Source organism: Podarcis muralis, chromosome 18 (assembly GCF_964188315.1).
Source record: "Podarcis muralis chromosome 18, rPodMur119.hap1.1, whole genome shotgun sequence".
NCBI lineage: Eukaryota > Metazoa > Chordata > Lepidosauria > Squamata > Lacertidae > Podarcis > Podarcis muralis.
The window spans coordinates 11741475-11759984 of record NC_135672.1 but is presented as its reverse complement, the minus strand read 5'-3'; the positions used below and the strand labels follow the sequence as shown (position 1 = coordinate 11759984).

Sequence of the window (18510 nt, the reverse complement as noted above, 5' to 3'; positions counted from 1 at the left end):
TTAGCAATTATCCTCACACATAAATCATAATCATGGGCTCTTAGATACCGCATAAGGGAAAAGGAGCAGTTATTTTTTTCTTATAACAAGAGCATGAAAAGATGTCCTCTATTTCCTTAATAACTCGTCGTAAAGATCTGCCTGGTCCAGCCTCACGTTTCTCACATTGCACAAGCAGATATTAGAATCATAGAATCATAGAGTTGGAAGAGACCACAAGGGCCATCGAGTCCAACCCCCTGCCAAGCAGGAAACACCATCAGAGCACTCCTGACATATGGTTGTCAAGCCTCTGCTTAAAGACCTCCAAAGAAGGAGACTCCACCACACTCCTTGGCAGCAAATTCCACTGTCGAACAGCTCTTACTGTCAGGAAGTTCTTCCTAATGTTTAGGTGGAATCTTCTTTCTTGTCGTTTGGATCCATTGCTCCGTGTCCGCTTCCCTGGAGCAGCAGAAAACAACCTTTCTCCCTCCTCTATATGACATCCTTTTATATATTTGAACATGGCTATCATATCACCCCTTCACCTCCTCTTCTCCAGGCTAAACATGCCCAGCTCCCTTAGCCGTGCCTCATCTGGAGATTGCATCTGGAGATTGCAGAAACTACAAGCGAAAGAGTTTTGGAGCCTGAGCTCGCTCGGTTTCCTCTTCCCTCCTCCTTCCTCTTTCCTTTTGTGTTGTCTGCTTGGCCTGTTATTTTCTCCTACCGATAGGGAAGCCACTTAAGGACTCTAGACGGGCTCTGGAACACCCCATAAGGGAATAGGAGCCGATTTTTCTTATAACACCTGCACTGACGGACAGCAGCTGGACGAGGTTTCAGACCCAAGCCTTACCTGGAGGTGGCAGGAATCGAACCCAGCACCTCCGAGCTGCAAAGCCGACACTTTGCCACTGTACTGCTGCCCTTCCCCCTGTGCACTGCGTCCTACTTAGAGTAGACCCATTCGGATGAATGGGCCTGATCTCCTTCCGCCATCCCCCCGGGAGAAAAGAGAGAATAAATTAATTTGCCCTGTTTCCTTCCAGATACCAGCAGGCAGGCATTGCATCTAAACATACCCAATTGTTCCACGCAGGAATCGATTTCTGCAGAGAATCGTGTCCTGGGCAATTTATGACAGCGCCAATTCATCCCTCGCCCTTCAAAAAAGTTGCATTTGGAGTGTGTGGATATACGGTTGAAGCCCGGAAGAAACTGAGGAGGACTGAGGACACAACCTAAATTCCTGTCTTTGGGGCTTGTAGGAACACGCCTGGGGGAAGGTCTCCACCTCAACGGAAAAGGCGCGCAGACATCCTCCGGCAGCCAGGAAAACTCAGAAGCTGGCCAGGTTGCCAACTTCCCAGGAAAGCCTGCTCCAGCGCCCTTTTTGTTGTTGTTGAGTTGTTTAGTCGTGTCCGCCTCTTTGTGACCCCCTGGACCAGAGCACACCAGGCCCTCCTGTCTTCCACTGCCTCCCGCAGTTTGGTCAAACTCATGCTGGCAGCTTCGAGAACACTCTCCCACCATCTCGTCCTCCGTCGTCCCCTTCTCCTTGCGCCCTCCATCTTTCCCAACATCAGGGTCTTTTCCAGGGAGGCTTCTCTTCTCATGAGGTGGCAAAGTCTTGGAGCCTCAGCTTCAGGATCTGTCCTTCCAGTGAGCACTCAGGGCTGATTTCCTTCAGAATGGAGAGGTTTGATCTTCTTGCAGTCCATGGGACTCTCAAGAGTCTCCTCCAGCACCAGAATGGGCTCTTTTTACGGCTCTCAAAACCCCAACTTGAGATGCAAAACCTTCCACACCCTGTGGTGTCGTCTCCTAGAATGGGACCCTGTTTTCCCAGGACTGCCCAGGATTTACAGAAGCCGTTCTGGTTTCCAATTTGATCCCAGAATGTCCCTCTTTTCCTTGGGACGTCCCAATTTCAGGGGAGAAACCTTGGAAGGGATGGAATAGGACGTCCCTATTTTCAGGGGAGAAACGTTGGAGGGGATGGAATAGGACGTCCCTATTTTCAGGTGAGAAACGTTGGAGGGGATGGAATAGGACGTCCTTATTTTCAGGTGAGAAACATTGGAGGGGATGGAATAGGACGTCCCTATTTTCAGGGGAGAAACATTGGAGGGGATGGAATAGGACGTCCCTATTTTCAGGGGAGAAACGTTGGAGGGGATGGAATAGGACGTCCCTATTTTCACAGGAGAAACGTTGGAGGGGATGGGGTCACTGGGCTAACAGCTTCCGATCTTTCGGCAAATGAGTATTGCTGCCTTTAATGGGAATTGATGGCTGGTGCCTGCTAGCTGAAACCCTGTTAATTCCCGGGTTTTGCTTCGGCTTCTTCTTTCATCGCTCCATTTTTGCCTCGCCACTTCCGCCTCCCAACTCGATCGTCTTGCTAGGAAGGCGGGGCGAATTTATCGATTTATCTCCGTCCCGACACCCCCAGGCACACTCAAGCCGAAGGAATGTCCCCTTGGCCATCTGTGAGTCCTCTGAAAGTCCCCAAGCAATGGGTCCAAAAACTGCTTCCAGCTTTCCCCCTTTCCCATCCACGGCTGCCGGCCTCAGCCTGCCATTAGCAGAAATTAAAAATAAACCCTTCAGCTCGGAAAGCTTCGCTGGAGGGAAGGAATTTGATGTTTTGTTTTGCCTCGCAAATGCCAACAAAGACGAGCTGGCCTGGGAACGGACCTGTCAACGACCTTGTGAGCAGAGAGGCCAAAACCAGGCTCCGAATTTCGCCCTTCCGCTCTCCTCAGTGTCAATGGCCGCTGCCTTAATTTCTGCGCATCGTCTCCACGGCCTTAATATTTCTTTGGCAGCTTCGCTCCTTTATTTATGGATGCTTAATTGGTTGGGCAAACTATGGCAAGTTCTTAAAGAAATGGGAGTGCCTGATCACCTCATCTGTCTCCTGAGAAATCTCTATGTGGGACAAGAAGCTACAGTTAGAATTGGATATGGAACAACTGATTGGTCCAAAATTGGGAAAGGAGTATGGCAAGGCTGTATATTGTCTCCCTGCTTATTTACCGTATTTTTTGCTCTATAAGACTCACTTTTCCCCTCCTAAAAAGTAAGGGGAAATGTGTGTGCGTCTTATGGAGCGAATGCAGGCTGCGCAGCTATCCCAGAAGCCAGAACAGCAAGAGGGATTGCTGCTTTCGCTGCGCAGCGATCCCTCTTGTTGTTCTGGCTTCTGAGAGTTAGAATATTTTTTTCCTTGTTTTCCTCCTCCAAAAACTAGGTGCGTCTTATGGTCTGGTGCGTCTTATAGAACGAAAAATACGGTATTTATATGAAGAATTCATCATGCGAAAGGCTGGGCTGGATGAATCCCTAGCCAGAATTAAGATTGTCAGAAGAAATATCAACAACCTCAGATATGCAGATGACACAACCTTGATGGCAGAAAGTGAGGAGGAATTAAAGAACCTTTTAATGAGGGTGAAAGAGGAGAGCACAAAATATGGTCTGAAGCTCAACATAAAAAAAAACGAAGATCATGGCCACTGGGCCCATCACCTCCTGGCAAATAGAAGGGGAAGAAATGGAGGCAGTAAGAGATTTTACTTTCTTGGGCTCCATGATCACTGCAGATGGTGACAGCAGCCACGAAATTAAAAGACGCCTGCTTCTTGGGAGAAAAGCGATGACAAACCTGAACAGCATCTTAAAAAGCAGAGACATCACCTTGCCAACAAAGGTCTGTATAGTTCAAGCTCTGGTTTTCCCAGCAGTGATGTATGGAAGTGAGAGCTGGACCACAAAGAAGGTTGATCACCGAAGAATGAATGCTTTTGAGTTACGGTGCTGGAGGAGACTCTTGAGAATCCCATGGATTGCTCTTCTCCCAATGAAAATAGGGACATCCTAGGGAAAAGCGGGACATTTCGGGTACCGAAATAAATAGGTACCGCTGCGGCGGGAAGGTAAACGGTGTTTCCGTGCACTCTGGTTTCCGTCATGCGCCAGAAGCGGTTTAGTCCTGCTGGCCACGTGACCCGGAAAGCTGTCTGTGGACAAACGTCGGCTCCCTCGGCCCGAAAGCAAGATGAGCGCCGCAACCCCAGAGTCGCCTTTGACTGGACTTAACCGTCCAGGGGTCCTTTACCTTTTTACCTTACCGAGGAAGGAGGGTGACGGGAAGGATGCAGATTTAGAGAGGGTGCAAATTGCAAAGGGCACTGAGGCTGCTCTCCGTGTGGGTCACGAAGAAGTCCCAAAATTGGCGCAGCGTCTGTGGGCACCACGCTTTGCAGTGTGCCAGAGTTATCTCTCCTTCCCAGAGCTTTTTCCTTGTATGGCTTGATAACCGGAGACCCGCTATCTTCCTCCTGCAGCTGGCTGACATTCTTTTCTAATGACCCAGGGGTCGTGACCCGAGTTGTTCCCAGGGTCTGGGAAAGGGGCGAGAAGCCGCCAGCCTCTCCCACCCGGTGCACAATCCATTTCTGGAATCTGCAATGTGCCAAGACGGGCCGGTGGCTTACGGGGCGTCGGTAGGGGATTTAGATAAAATGCCACGGGTGGGGGTTTTTGTCGGCCAAAGGCCGTCAGCCGGGACTGCGCCATGGAGCCTCCATGGAGCCTAATGTGGGTGAAAGAGGAGAGCGCAAAATATGGTCTGAAGCTCAACATCAAAAACGAAGATCATGGCCACTGGGCCCATCACCTTCTGGCAAACAGTTCCACTGTAGTATTATTATTATTATTATTATTATTATTATTATTATTATTATTAATGAATAGGTAAAGGTAAAGGGACCCCTGACCATTAGGTCCAGTCGTGGCCGACTCTGGGGTTGCGACGCTCATCTCGCTTTATTGGCCGAGGGAGCCGGTGTCCAGCTTCCGGGTCATGTGGCCAGCAGGACTAAGCCGCTTCTGGCGAACCAGAGTAGCACACGGAAACGCCGTTTGCCTTCCCGCTGGAGCGGGACCTATTTATCTACTTGCACTTTGACGTGCTTTCGAACTGCTAGGTTGGCAGGAGCAGGGACCGAGCAACGGGAGCTCACCCCGTCATTGCGGGGATTTGAACCGCCGACCTTCTGATCAGCAAGTCCTAGGCTCTGCGGTTTAACCCACAGCGCCACTCGCGTCCCTATTACTGTATAGGACGTGCCTATTTTAATCGGAAGTTACGCACTGGCGCAATGCAGCAGGAATCTCCTTATCTCATGTTTCGCCACCAATTGCATCAAGTCTCTCCTTCCACGCCTGTTTTGGAGGGTCAGATAACCTTGTTGCATCTTAAAATCTGGGTGACCGACCCAGATCCCTCTCTGTAACTGGCACAGATTGGGCTTCATGTCGGAGCAATAAATAATATTGGCTCAGAGGAGGGCTAGGATTTCATCACGGCAACGTCCCTAACTTTTTATTTTCTGTTTCATGCAATCTCCCAGGGCTGATGTCGTTTGCAAGATTGTTCGCGATTTCTCTGTCTCTTTCGTAGTTGGCCCTGGCATGTTTTGAAAATATGACGGTGATTGATTCGGCAATCTGGGTTCACGGCGTTCTTTGTGGACGCGCGAGAAACTAGGGACAGATCCTGCCGTCCTTCCTCTGCACCCAGACCCTGGGAATCGACCGGTTTTGTGTTTTTTTAGCCCCTGGCTGCTTCTGAACTCCCAGGCAACACGCGTTTTCCAGAACTGTACGGCACCCTCTCAAGAACGCTCAGCCTAAGCTCTTGAAGACGGGAGGGAGATTTATGGCTGCCAAAATGAACCGAAATGTTTAGATCCAGGCTAAGTGACGGCTGAAAGGAGCGTCCAAATATTTGGAGACTCGAAAGCCGAGCTGACACACGAGAGAGATTCATTTCGGCGCAGTGGGGGGATAGGGTTTCACATGAAAAGCGTGTGGTTTTTTTCCTTTCCTGACTGTCCATATTGCAGAGAGGAAAGGAAGGAAAGAGGAGGAGGGAGGAGGAAAAGCGCGTTTCGAATCCTGACAGAGAGCAGAGATCTGAGGATGCAGGGAATGAGAAGATTCACTTGCTTGCTCTAAAATATAGACGCGCTTTTACGCTCGCGAGATTGAATGTCTTGCCCTCGGATGGATTTGAGGGACGATTCCAACACGAAAAATGTTCCTGTGGAGACGGCAGTCCCGAATTGGTGGCGCACGCCCTTCTGACTTGCCCTCTTGATAAATACTTGAGGAATGAGATTATCACCCCCAGCCACTGCCCCAGGGTCCTTTCTCTTGGTAGGTCAAGATGAGAGAGAGGGGGGGGGGAGATGGAGAAGAGAGGGGGGGGGAAGGAAGGAAAAAGAAACTGAGAGGGAAGGAAGGGCGGAAGGGAGAGAGAGAGAGAGAGAGAGAGAGAGAGAGAGAGAGAGAGGAAAGGAAGGAAGGAAGGAAGGAAGGAAGGAAGGAAGGAAGGAAGGAAGGAAGGAAGGAAGGAAAAAGAAACAGAGAGAAGGAAGGAAGGAAGGAAGGAAGGAAGGAAGGAAGGGAGGGAGGGAGGGAGGGAGGGAGGGAGGGAGGGAGGGAGGAAGGAAGGAAGGAAGGAAGGGAGAGAGAGAGAGAGAGAGAAAGAAGGAAGGAAGGAAGGAAGGAAAAAGAAACTGAGAGAGAAGGAAGGAAGGAAGGAAGGAAGGAAGGAAGGAAGGAAGGAAGGAAAAAGAAACTGAGAGAGAAGGAAGGAAGGAAGGAAGGAAGGAAGGAAGGAAGGAAGGAAGGAAGGAAGGAAGGGAGACAGAGAGAGGGGGGGGGGAGGAAGGAAGGAAAGAAGGAATAAAGTAAGTAAGTAAGTGTCCTTTTTCTTGGCAGATCCAGATGAGCAGGTGACGGCAAAGGTGGCAAGGTTTTTCGCTGGGGCAATCAGAATAAGATCCACTATTCAAAACCCTAAAATGTATTGTACATAATTGACTTTTTATTTCTATTCTTTTTATATTGTGTTGTTGTTTTATTGCAATGGCCGATGGCTGACGCAAACGAAGATTCATTCATCCGTACTTGTTCCTCGCATTTATCCATTTGTTTCTTTGTCTCCTGAATTTATTTATTATTGTTAAGAAACCGGAAGTATTCCTGTTAGGAATATTGGACTCTGAGCTACCTAAAGATCATGAGAAACTGTTTTTCTATGCTGCCAGAACGATATACACCCAGAAATGGAAAAAAAAAAGAGTCATTTCCAACTGAAGAAGACTGGCAATTAAAACTAACGGAATATTGACAAATGGGAAGAAACTTCCCGGAAGAACAAGAAATCGAGACGGCGGACTTTTTAAATACTGAATGGGGGGAATTTCGGAACAGTTGTAAAAAAAAACATACCTTAAACTGGACTGACTTAAGACTGAGCAGTTAAGTGCTGTTTTGGGGGGACAGGACAGGGGCGGGCAGGTGTGGGGGACTCCCTGGTCCTGAATGGGGTCACTGTGCCCCCGAAGGACCAGGTGCGCAGCCTGGGGGTCATTCTGGTCTCACTGCTGTCCATGGAGGCGCAGGTCAATTCTGTGTCCAGGGCAGCTCCATCTGGGACGCAGGATGAGACCCTCCCTGCCCGCAGACTGTCTGGCCAGAGTGGTGCATGCTCTGGTTATCTCCCGCTTGGACTACTGCCATGCGCTCTCTGTGGGGCTACCTTTGAAGGTGACCTGGAAACTACAACTAATCCAGAATGCGGCAGTCAGACTGGGGACTGGGAGCGGCCACAGAGACCATATAATACCGGTCTTGAAAGACCTACATTGGCTCCCAGGACGTTTCCAAACACAATTCAAAGTGTTGGTGCTGACCTTGAAAGCCCTAAATGGCCCAGTATCCCTGAAGGAGCGTCTCCACCCCCATCGTCCAGCCTGGACACCTGGGTCCATCTCCCGAGGGCCTTCTGGCGGTTCCCTCATTGCGAGAAGCAAAGCTACAGGGAACCAGGCAGAGGGCCTTCTCGGTGGTGGCGCCCTCCCTGTGGAACGCCCTCCCACCAGATGTCAAAGCGATAAACAACTACCTGACATTCAGAAGACATCTTAAGGCAGCCCTGTTCAGGGAAGTTTTTAATGTGTGACATCTTAGTGTATTTTTGGTCTTTGTGGAAGCCGCCCAGAGTGGCTGGGGAAACCCAGCCAGATGGGCGGGGTACAAATAATAAATTATTATTATTATTATATTATTATTATTATTTGAAGGGAGTATAAAATAATAATAATAATATATATAAGGAGATTAAAATTAGGGGTGCAGCGATAAGTGTTAACAATATAGGTAACTGCAGAAAGGGGGAGCGGGAGAAGTCAATTTGATGAAATGTATCTCTCCTTTTTTTTCTATTTTAACAGAATAATGAAATTGGAATTGGAAAAAACCAAAAACAAGAGAGTCCTGTATAATTGTTCTTTGGCAAGGCTGGGGAAAATGCTTTTTTGTTTTGTTTTACAAGAATGCTTTATCAGAGACTGAAGGCAATATACAGCCATCGTGACTCGATAGCCTTATCGTTCGAGATTAGAAAGCAAATCAGAGACAATTGGATGGAGTCTTGACAGCTGTCAATCATTACTGCCCATAATGGCGACGTTCCGGATTGACAACTCTCAGAGTAATACCAGAACTCATTGCCGAATTTCAAGGAAGCCCAATGTTTAAAGATTCGGGATGGATAAAAGAAAAGGTAGAATTAAACCAGATCAGGAATAAATAATTCTTTAAAAAAAGAACAGGGGGAAGATTCGTAGCATGTTTGAAAAATGATTGCAAACAACTTTAGGGTTAGAATAAACCAAGCAGTTAATGTATAACTGGAATCAGGAAAGGGGGAAAAAAGGGAATTAATTAGAATATGCAAAAAGGAAAACGAAACAGAGGGGGAAAGGGAAGTCTAATGTATTAAATTCAGTCATTTAAATTCTGCCATTTATATGACTGTTTTAAAGCCGAAAATGATAAATAATATATATAAATGTAAATTTTTAAGGATGGGTAAAGTGAGGAAGGCACTCCTTCAGGAGCCAGCGACGGACAGGGAGTACACAGGGATCAAATTAAATGGGGACACACATCAAATGCCCCCCCCAAACAATGTATCTTGAATGACAGGAGAGGGCCTTCAGTTCTCCATTCTTTCATCTTACTCTGTCTTTGTCCTGCCTCTCCGCAAGAGAATTTGAGGCCCCCAGTGCCTCTGATCGCGTGCAGAGTGCATCTCTCCTTTGCCCATAGCAACTTTCAGAGCCTAAGAAGGCGAAATGAGGGCTTCTGGGTGAGAACATGTTGCCTTTCCTTCCTTCCTTCCTTCCTTCCTTCCTTCCTTCCTTCCTTCCTTCCTTCCTCCCTCCCTCCCTCCCTTCCTTCCTTCCTTCCTTCCGTCCTTTCTTTTCTTCATTTCTTTCTTTCCTTCCTTCCTTCCTTCCCTCCCCCTCCCCTTTCCTCTTTAATACCCATCTCTCTCTCCATCCTTCCTTCCTTCCTTCTTTCTTCTTTCATTCTTTCTTTCTTTTTCTCTCTCTCTCTCCTTCCTTCCCTCCCCCTTTCCTCTTTAATACCCATCTCTCTCTCCCTCTTTCTCTCTCTCTCCCTCTCTCTCCTTCCTTCCTTCCTTTTCTTCCTTCCCTCCCCCTTTCCTCTTTAATACCCATCTCTCTCTCCCTCCTTCCTGCTTTCTTTCTTTCTTTCCTCTTTCATTCTTTCTTTCTTTCTTTCTCTCTCTCCTTCCTTCCTTTTCTTCCTTCCCTCTCTCCCTCCCCCTTTCCTCTTTAATACCCATCTCTCTCTCCTTCCTTCCTTCCTTCCTTCCTTCCTTCCTTCCTTCCTTCCTTCCTTCCTTCCTTCCCTCCCCCATCCCCTTCCCTCTTCAATACCCATCTCTTTCTTTCTTTCTTTCTTTCTTTCTTTCTTTCTTTCTTTCTTTCTTTCTTTCTTTTCTTCCTTCCCTCCCCCCTCCCCTCTTCCACTGCCCACCTCCCTCTCCCCTCCAGTCCCTTCTCCCCATCCCTCCCTCTCCCTCTTCCCTTATCTCTCCCGGAGCCTCGCTTCCCCTTCTGAGCCTTGAAATAAAACCCCTTTTTTTCCCTCCCGGCTGGAGGATGTGCTCCAACAAGCCTTTGCTAAAAAGAAAAACCATCAGGCTTGCAAAAGACCCACCACCACCAGCATAAAAACCAGTATAAAAACCATCACCATCACCCTTAAAACAAGGATTTGGGCTACATACCCTTTTCTAGACCAAGTTCCCAGAAGTTGAGCGCTAATTCTTGGGAGTCAGCGAGGAGACTGGTCCCTTTGCCCCACTTCGTCTCTCTGAAGCATCTGAGAAAAATCGCTTTTTTTTTGGAGAACTGGGTAGGGAAAAGGGAGGGACCAAAAGAGAGGAGGCTGGGCGGCTCATCCCTTTTCAGGGAAAAGATTGCAGAGAGAGAGAGATAAAGGAGGAGACTTGGAGGAGCTTTTCCCCCTGGAGGGAAAACGGGAGAACTTCTTTGGACCGGTGGCTTTTTGGGAAGAGGCTTTTGGGAGGTATATCAAGTTTCTAGACCTCATGACAGCTTTTTATTTTCTATTAATCTATTTTCTCTTAATTAATTCTATTAATCCCTGCATGTCAAGTTTCTAGACCTCATGGTTGCAAGAGAAAATGCCCAAATATCAAGTTTCTAGACCTCATGGTTGCAAGAGAAAATGCCCAAATATCAAGTTTCTAGACCTCATGGTTGAAGGAAAATGCCTAAAAGTATTCATATATCAAGTTTCTAGACCTCATGGTTGCAAGAGAAAATGCCTAAAAGTATTCCTATATCAAGTTTCTAGACCTCATGGTTGCAAGAGAAAATGCCCAAATATCAAGTTTCTAGACCTCATGGTTGAAGGAAAATGCCTAAAAGTATTCATATATCAAGTTTCTAGACCTCATGGTTGCAAGAGAAAATGCCTAAAAGTATTCCTATATCAAGTTTCTAGACCTCATGGTTGAAGGAAAATGCCTAAAAGTATTCATATATCAAGTTTCTAGACCTCATGGTTGCAAGAGAAAATGCCTAAAAGTATTCGTATATCAAGTTTCTAGACCTCATGGTTGCAAGAGAAAATGCCTAAAAGTATTCATATATCAAGTTTCTAGACCTCATGGTTGCAAGAGAAAATGCCTAAAAGTATTCATATATCAAGTTTCTAGACCTCATGGTTGCAAGAGAAAATGCCTAAAAGTATTCATATATCAAGTTTCTAGACCTCATGGTTGCAAGAAAAAATGCCTAAATCTCAAGTTTCTAGACCTCATGGTTGCAGCAGAAAATGTCTAAAAGCTTTCCTATATCAAGTTTCTAGACCTCATGGTTGCAAGGACTTAGAAAGTTTGACTCTCCTTTCGGGAGGAAGGGAAATGATTCGCAGACTGACCGGCTTCCTGCGATTCCTGAACTCGAACTCGCAGCTTCGCAGAGAATCGGCCTTGCCAACGGTGGTTTATTTGGGATCTCCAAAGATGGGCAACGCAAGTTGTTTTTTCGGCTTTCTGCGGGGATTAACAAGCCCTCCCAGATGACCTGTTTATTGAGAATTCCTCGTGATTTGTTTGCAAGAGGATTCGAGGACAGCCAAGGAGCAGCGAAGTTTGTTTTGCAGGGAGCTGAGATGATGTTTGGGCGCATCAAGTGCGATCCGACACATCGCGCTGCATTCCTGCGGCCGCCACCCACACTCCCCGCAAGGAGAAAGGCAGCAGTTGGGACTCTTTTTTTTTTAGCATAGTGAAAAGGACTCCAGGTGTGCTCTGACCAAGGCAGAATAAAATGAATAAAATCAGATTATTAGTTCCCTTGATCTGGGTGCTAGACCTCTGTGGATGCAGCCTATGTAGAATAGTGTTAGTTTATCTTGCTGCTGCATCACACTGTATTGGAATCTCCTTTCTTGTAACTTGGAGCCACGGGTTCGAGTCCTGCCCTCAACAGCGGAAGAAAACAGGCTTGTGTCCCCCCCCCCCCCCGGTACTGTGCGACAACCCTTTGAGATATTGGAAGATGGCAAAATTTGCAGCGATAAAACGGCCGGCAACGTTTGCAAAGCTACGGTTTCAAATCGGATGTGTTGAGATTCCTTGCATTGCAGAGGGGTGGGATAGAGGACCTTCGCGGGTCCCTCCGAACACTAAAAATTATTTGATTCTATTTGGCGACGTTTCCGATCGTTTCGTTCCTCCGCTTTGCCCGGGAAACGGCTCGCCCAGGCGACGATAATGAAAAGAAACCCCAAAATGCCCATCAAAATGACCGCATAATTGGCAAAACCGTGTTTTCAGCTGAGAATTAATTGCCAATTAAGCGAGGCCTGCGGGCAGGGGAATTTTATAGAGGGGTGGGGAAGGAAACGATTTGCCGAATGATGGGAACCACAACGATATGCTTTTAGGCATTTTCTCTTACAGCCATGAGGTCTAGAAACTTGATATATGAATGCTTTTTAAGGCATTTTTCTCTTGCAACCATGAGGTCTAGAAACTTGATATACGAATGCTTTTAAGCATTTTCTCTTGCAACCATGAGGTCTAGAAACTTGATATACGAATGCTTTTAGGCATTTTCTCTTGCAACCATGAGGTCTAGAAACTTGATATACGAATGCTTTTAGGCATTTTCTCTTGCAGCCATGAGGTCTAGAAACTTGATATACGAATGCTTTTAGGCATTTTCTCTTGCAGCCATGAGGTCTAGAAACTTGATATACGAATGCTTTTAGGCATTTTCTCTTGCAACCATGAGGTCTAGAAACTTGATATATGAATGCTTTTTTAGGCATTTTTCTCTTGCAACCATGAGGTCTAGAAACTTGATATACGAATACTTTTAAGAATTTTCTCTTGCAGCCATGAGGTCTAGAAACTTGATATGCGAATACTTTTAAGCATTTTCTCTTGCAGCCATGAGGTCTGGAAACTTGACATGCAGGGATTAATAGAAAATAAAAAGCTGTCTCATGCAGAGCCAGACATGAGAATAATGAATCTTCGATAGCCCTTTCATCTTTTGTGAGGCTCAGCTGTGTCTTTCATCGGATTTGACAGTTCTGCTGAAGAAAAACAGAGATAAAGAACTATGCAGCTCAGTGAATCGTAGCAGGAAAACAGAGCAAGAAAATGAGGCTGGTTAATATATATAAGAGGAGAGCGCAAAATATGGTCTGAAGCGCAACATCAAATAAAACGAAGATCATGGCCACTGGTCCCATCACCTCCTGGCAAATAGAAGGGGAAAAAATGGAGGCAGTGAGAGATTTGACTTTCTTGGGCTCCATGATCACTGCAGATGGTGACAGCAGCCACGAAATTGAAAGACGCCTGCTTCTTGGGAGAAAACCGATGACAAACCTAGACAGCATCTTAAAAAGCAGAGACATCACCTTGCCAACAAAGGTCCGTATAGTTCAAGCTCTGGTTTTCCCAGTAGTGATGTATGGAAGCGAGAGCTGGACCATCAAGAAGGCTGATCGCCGAAGAATGGATGCTTTTGAATTCTGGTGCTGGAGGAGACTCTTGAGAGTCCCATGGACTGCAAGAAGATCAAACCTCTCCATTCTGAAGGAAATCAGCCCTGAGTGCTCACTGGAAGGACAGATCCTGAAGCTGAGGCTCCAATACCTTGGCCACCTCATGAGAAGAGAAGACTCCCTTGAAAAGACCCTGATGTTGGGAAAGATGGAGGGCGCAAGGAGAAGGGGACGACGGAGGACGAGATGGTTGGACAGTGTTCTCGAAGCTGCCAGCATGAGTTTGACCAAACTGCGGGAGGCAGTGGAAGATGGGAGTGCCTGGCGTGCTCTGGTCCAGGGGGTCACGAAGAGTCGGACACAACTAAACAACTCAACAACAACAACATGGGGATTAGCAGCTAATAAAAGTTCTCTTTTGTTTGGGGCTTCCATCTTGTTCCACCTGGTGGCAGGTGGGAGTCCTGTTGTGACAGTCTTCAATAGAGACCAAGCCTACTGGCTGCTGTTTTGCTCTGGTATTCCTGGCTGGTGTCCTTGTTTTTTGTCCAAGGGAGCCCTCAGATTTCTCCATTAACACCTCCACCGCTTTGCCCCCCACACTTCTGGGAATCCGGGCTTGGAGGGAAAGGCATTATGAAAGACAAAAGGGCTTCTCTCGGCGCGAGAAGAATCCCCGGCGGGAGGTTGCTGGCGCCCTCGGGCCGTATCTCGTAGGGGTCTGGCACCAGGCCCCGGAGCTTATCTGCTCCCTATGGGGCAGGGGGAATGAGGCAGCTGGAGACATGCCATCGCTAAATGGAAGAAGGATCTGGAGGGGGTGGGATTGGCAGAGGGGTGAAAACGCAGAGACGCCTTGCAGGAAATATCCAGCATCTGTGCCAGAGGCAGCTGTTTGCAAGGAAAGTAGAAAACAAGGGGGAATCTTTGGCCTTCAGGCCCAGCTCCGTCCGCAAGAACTCAGCCCAGAAAGGTAAAAAGCAGAGACATCCATCACCTTGCCGACAGAACCGCGAGGGAAGCCGACAGAATAAAAGAATACTATATCAACCAGAGCCTAGGGCTTGCCGATCAGAAGGTCGGCGGTTCGAATCCCCGTGACGGGGTGAGCTCCCGTTGCTCGGTCCCTGCTCCTGCCAACCTAGCAGTTCGAAAGCACGTCAAAGTGCAAGTAGATAAATAGGTACCGCTCCGGCGGGAAGGTAAACGGCATTTCCGTGCACTGCTCTGGTTCGCCAGAAGCGGCTTAGTCCTGCTGGCCACATGACCCGGAAGCTGGACGCCGGCTCCCTTGGCCAGTAAAGTGAAATGAGCGCCGCAGCCCCAGAGTCGGTCACGACTGGACCTAATGCTCAGGGGTCCCTTTACCTTTTTATATCAACAACCTCAAATGTGCAGATGACACAACCTTGATGGCAGAGAGTGAGGAGGAAGCGAAGAACCTTTTAATGAGGGTGAAAGAGGAGAGCGCAAAATATGGTCCAAAGCTCAACATCAAAAAAAAAATATAATGGCCACTGGTCCCATCACCTCCTGGCAAATAGAAGGGGAAGAAATGGAGGCAGTGAGAGATTTGACTTTCTTGGGCTCCATGGAGATGGTGACAGCAGCCACGAAATTAAAGGACGCCTGCTTCTTGGGAGAAAAGCGATGACAGGCCTAGACAGCATCTTAAAAAGCAGAGACATCACCTTGCCAACAAAGGTCCGTATAGTTCAAGCTCTGGTTTTCCCAGTAGTGATGTATGGAAGTGAGAGCTGGACCATCAAGAAGGCTGATCTCAGAAGAATGGATGCTTTTGAATTCTGGTGCTGGAGGAGACTCTTGAGAGTCCCATGGACTGCAAGAAGATCAAACCTCTCCATTCTGAAGGAAATCAGCCCTGAGTGCTTTCTTATAAAAAGCTCAACAGCTTTGATTTCATAAAAAATAAAAGCTCCACACTCAAAGAGATCTTCGGTGTCAGATTTGGGGGTGCCCTGCCTGGTTCCTGACCTCTGGGGTGTCTGAACGAACATCTGTTTCCCAAACTGGGGTCTCCGTCTGTTTTGGGGACTAAAACTCCCATCCTCCCTGACCCAAGGTAATTTGCTAGGCAAGTTTCTGCCCTCTCAGACTTGAAAGGCACAGCACAAAAGGAAAAAGGGATGCGTCGGGAGGAGGAGTGGGGACGCCGACCCAGGGCACAAGTTCTACGTGTTTTTACAAGTTTCTGGAAGTAGATTCCCACAGTTCCGGCGGCCCTTGGCAGGCGGAAAGCAGCCCCACTGTTGTTGTTTAGTCATTTAGTCGTGTCCGCCTCTTCGTGACCCCCTGGACCAGAGCACGCCAGGCACTCCTGTCTTCCACTGCCTCCCCCAGTTTGGTCAAACTCAGGCTGGTCGCTTCGAGAACACTGTCCCACCATCTCCTCCTCTGTCGTCCCCTTCTCCTTCTGCCCTCCATCTTTCCCAACATCAGGGTCTTTTCCAGGGAGTCTTCTCTTCTCATGAGGTGGCCAAAGTCTTGGAGCCTCAGCTTCAGGATCTGTCCTTCCAGTGAGCACTCAGGGCTGATTTCCTTCCAAATGGAGAGGTTGGATCTTCTTGCAGTCCATGGGACTCTCAAGAGTCTCCACCAGCACCAGAATTCAAAAGCATCCATTCTTCAGCGATCAGCCTTCTTTATGGTCCAGCTCTCACTTCCATACATCACTACTGGGAAAACCATAGCTTGAACTATATGGACCTTTGTTGGCAAGGTGATGTCTCTGCTTCTTAAGATGCTGTCCAGGTTTGTCATTGCTTTTCTCCCAAGAAGCAGGCGTCTTTTAATTTCGTGACTACTGTCACCATATGCAGTGATCATGGAGCCCAAGGAAGTCAAATCTCTCACTGCCTCCATTTCTTCCCCTTCTATTTGCCAGGAGGTGATGGGACCAGTGGCCATGATCTTCGTTTTTTTGATGTTGAGCTTCAGACTATATTTTGCGCTCTCCTCTTTCACCCTCATTAAAGGGTTCTTTAATTCCTCCTCACTTTCTGCCATCAAGGCTGTGTCATCTGCACATCTGAGGTTGTTGATATTTCTTCCGGCGAACTTAATTCCAGTTTGGGATTCATCCAGCCCAGCCTTTCGCATGATGAATCCTGCATATAAGTTAAATAAGCAGGGAGACAATATACAGACAATATCCACCTGGAAGAGGAACCGGCAAGCCACTCCAGTATCCCTGCCAAGAAAACTCCATGGACAAAGACAACAGGCAGCCCCACTAGGACCCTCAAAACTTCCCCAGTCTTTCCCCCCCCCAGAGACCGCGCTGTTTCGTGGAGGGAGGGGGAATACCCCACGGAGAAAGGCAATGAGGCTTACGGGAAAGATCTGGGAACATGCACCATCTTCTGAAGCTTCATCAGAGCTTTAAAATGTTTCAAACGCATCGACCCCCCCCCCCAGCCGCGAATTAACATTTGGAGAGCGGTTCCAGTAAGTCCATTAAGGAATTATGACTTATGCATTTGTTTATCGAGAGGATCTGAAGTCTCGCTCATTACAGACTTCGGTTCTCTTCCGCCCCCCCCTCCAAAATAATAATAATAATCACAGTTTGCAAAAGAGCCGATGAAGTCATCACTTGTTCATTTAGGACATCTGTAATTCCACGAGAGGCGCAGAATTGAGTTCTTGCGACGCCCGTTAGGTCAACCGCAAAACAAGTTTCTTGACCATGGGTGGGAAATCTCTGGCCCAAGGATGGCTCTCAAATGCGGCCCTCTGTGCCTCTCCACCTGGGGGTCATTTTGGACTCACAGCTGTCCATGGAGGCGCAGGTCAGTTCTGTGTCCAGGGCAGCTCCATCTGGTACGCAGGATGAGACCTTCGCTGCCCGCAGACTGTCTGGCCAGAGTGGTGCATGCTCTGGTTATCTCCCGCTTGGACTACTGCCATGCACTCTTCGTGGGGCTGCCTTTGAAGGTGACCCGGAAACTGCAACTAATTCAGAATGCGGCAGCTAGACTGGTGACTGGGAGCAGCAGCCAAGACCACATAACACCGATCCTGAAAGACCTACATTGGCTCCCAGGATGTTTCTGAGCACAATTCAAAGTGTTGGTGCTGACCTTGAAAGCCCTTAATGGCCCATTATACCTGAAGGAGCATCTCCACCCCCATTGTCCAGCCCGGACACCGGGGTCCATCTTCCGAGGGCCTTCTGGCGGTTTTCTGCCTGCGAGAAGTGAGGTTACAGGGAACCAGGCAAAGGGCCTTCTCGGTGGTGGCGCCCGCCCTGTGGAACGCCCTCCCATCAGATATCAAGGAAATAAACAACTATCTGACTTTTAGAAGACATCTGAAGGCAACCCTGTTTAGGGAAGCTTTTAAAAAAAAATTTATTGTGTTTTTAATATTCTGTTGGGAGCCGCCCAGAGTGGCTGGGGAAACCCAGCCAGATGGGCAGGGTATAAATCATAAATTAATATTAATATGATTACAGTGGTACTTCGGGTTACAGACGCTTCAGGTTACAGACTCCGCTAACCCAGAAATAGTACCTCGGGTTAAGAACTTTGCTTCAGGATGAGAACAGAAATCGTGCGGCGGCAGCGGGAGGCCCCATTAGCTAAAGTGGTGCTTCAGGTTAAGCACAGTTTCATGTTAAGAACGGACCTCCGGAACGAATTAAGTACTTAACCCGAGGTACCACTGTAATAAGATTATCATTATTATCTTTACCAGGGCCTCAGAATGTGGCCCTGCTCCTCATCACACCCCAAATCTTTTTGCCTGGCTGCAAATGCATCTTTGAGCGCCAGTCATGACTGCTCCACAGAACGGGGAACCAAACCAGAGGATTCAGAAGGCAAGAAAGGGGAATAATCCCATCTTCCGTTTGACAGCCCTTAACATCTTATGCGGGTGATGGTGTGGGTTAAACCACTGAGCCTGGGGCTTGCCGATCAGAAGGTCGGCAGTTCGAATCCCCACAATGATGGGGTGAGCTCCCGTTGCTCGGTCCCTGCTCCTGCCAACCTAGCAGTTCGAAAGCACATCAAAGTACAAGTAGATAAATAGGTACCACTCTGGTGGGAAGGT

The 18510-nt window shown here is 47.9% G+C and overlaps 1 protein-coding gene across 1 annotated transcript in view; it reads right to left on the bottom strand.

Moving 5' to 3' along the window:
- The window catches only part of TBXA2R (thromboxane A2 receptor), a 19813-nt gene extending 9142 nt beyond the window's left edge, over window positions 1-10671 (bottom strand). The window contains exon 1 of the mRNA XM_077921818.1: window positions 10169-10671. The gene's annotated coding sequence lies outside the window, so the exon portion shown is untranslated. The remainder of the gene's footprint in view (window positions 1-10168) is intronic.
- Between the last annotated feature and the right edge of the window lie 7839 nt (window positions 10672-18510).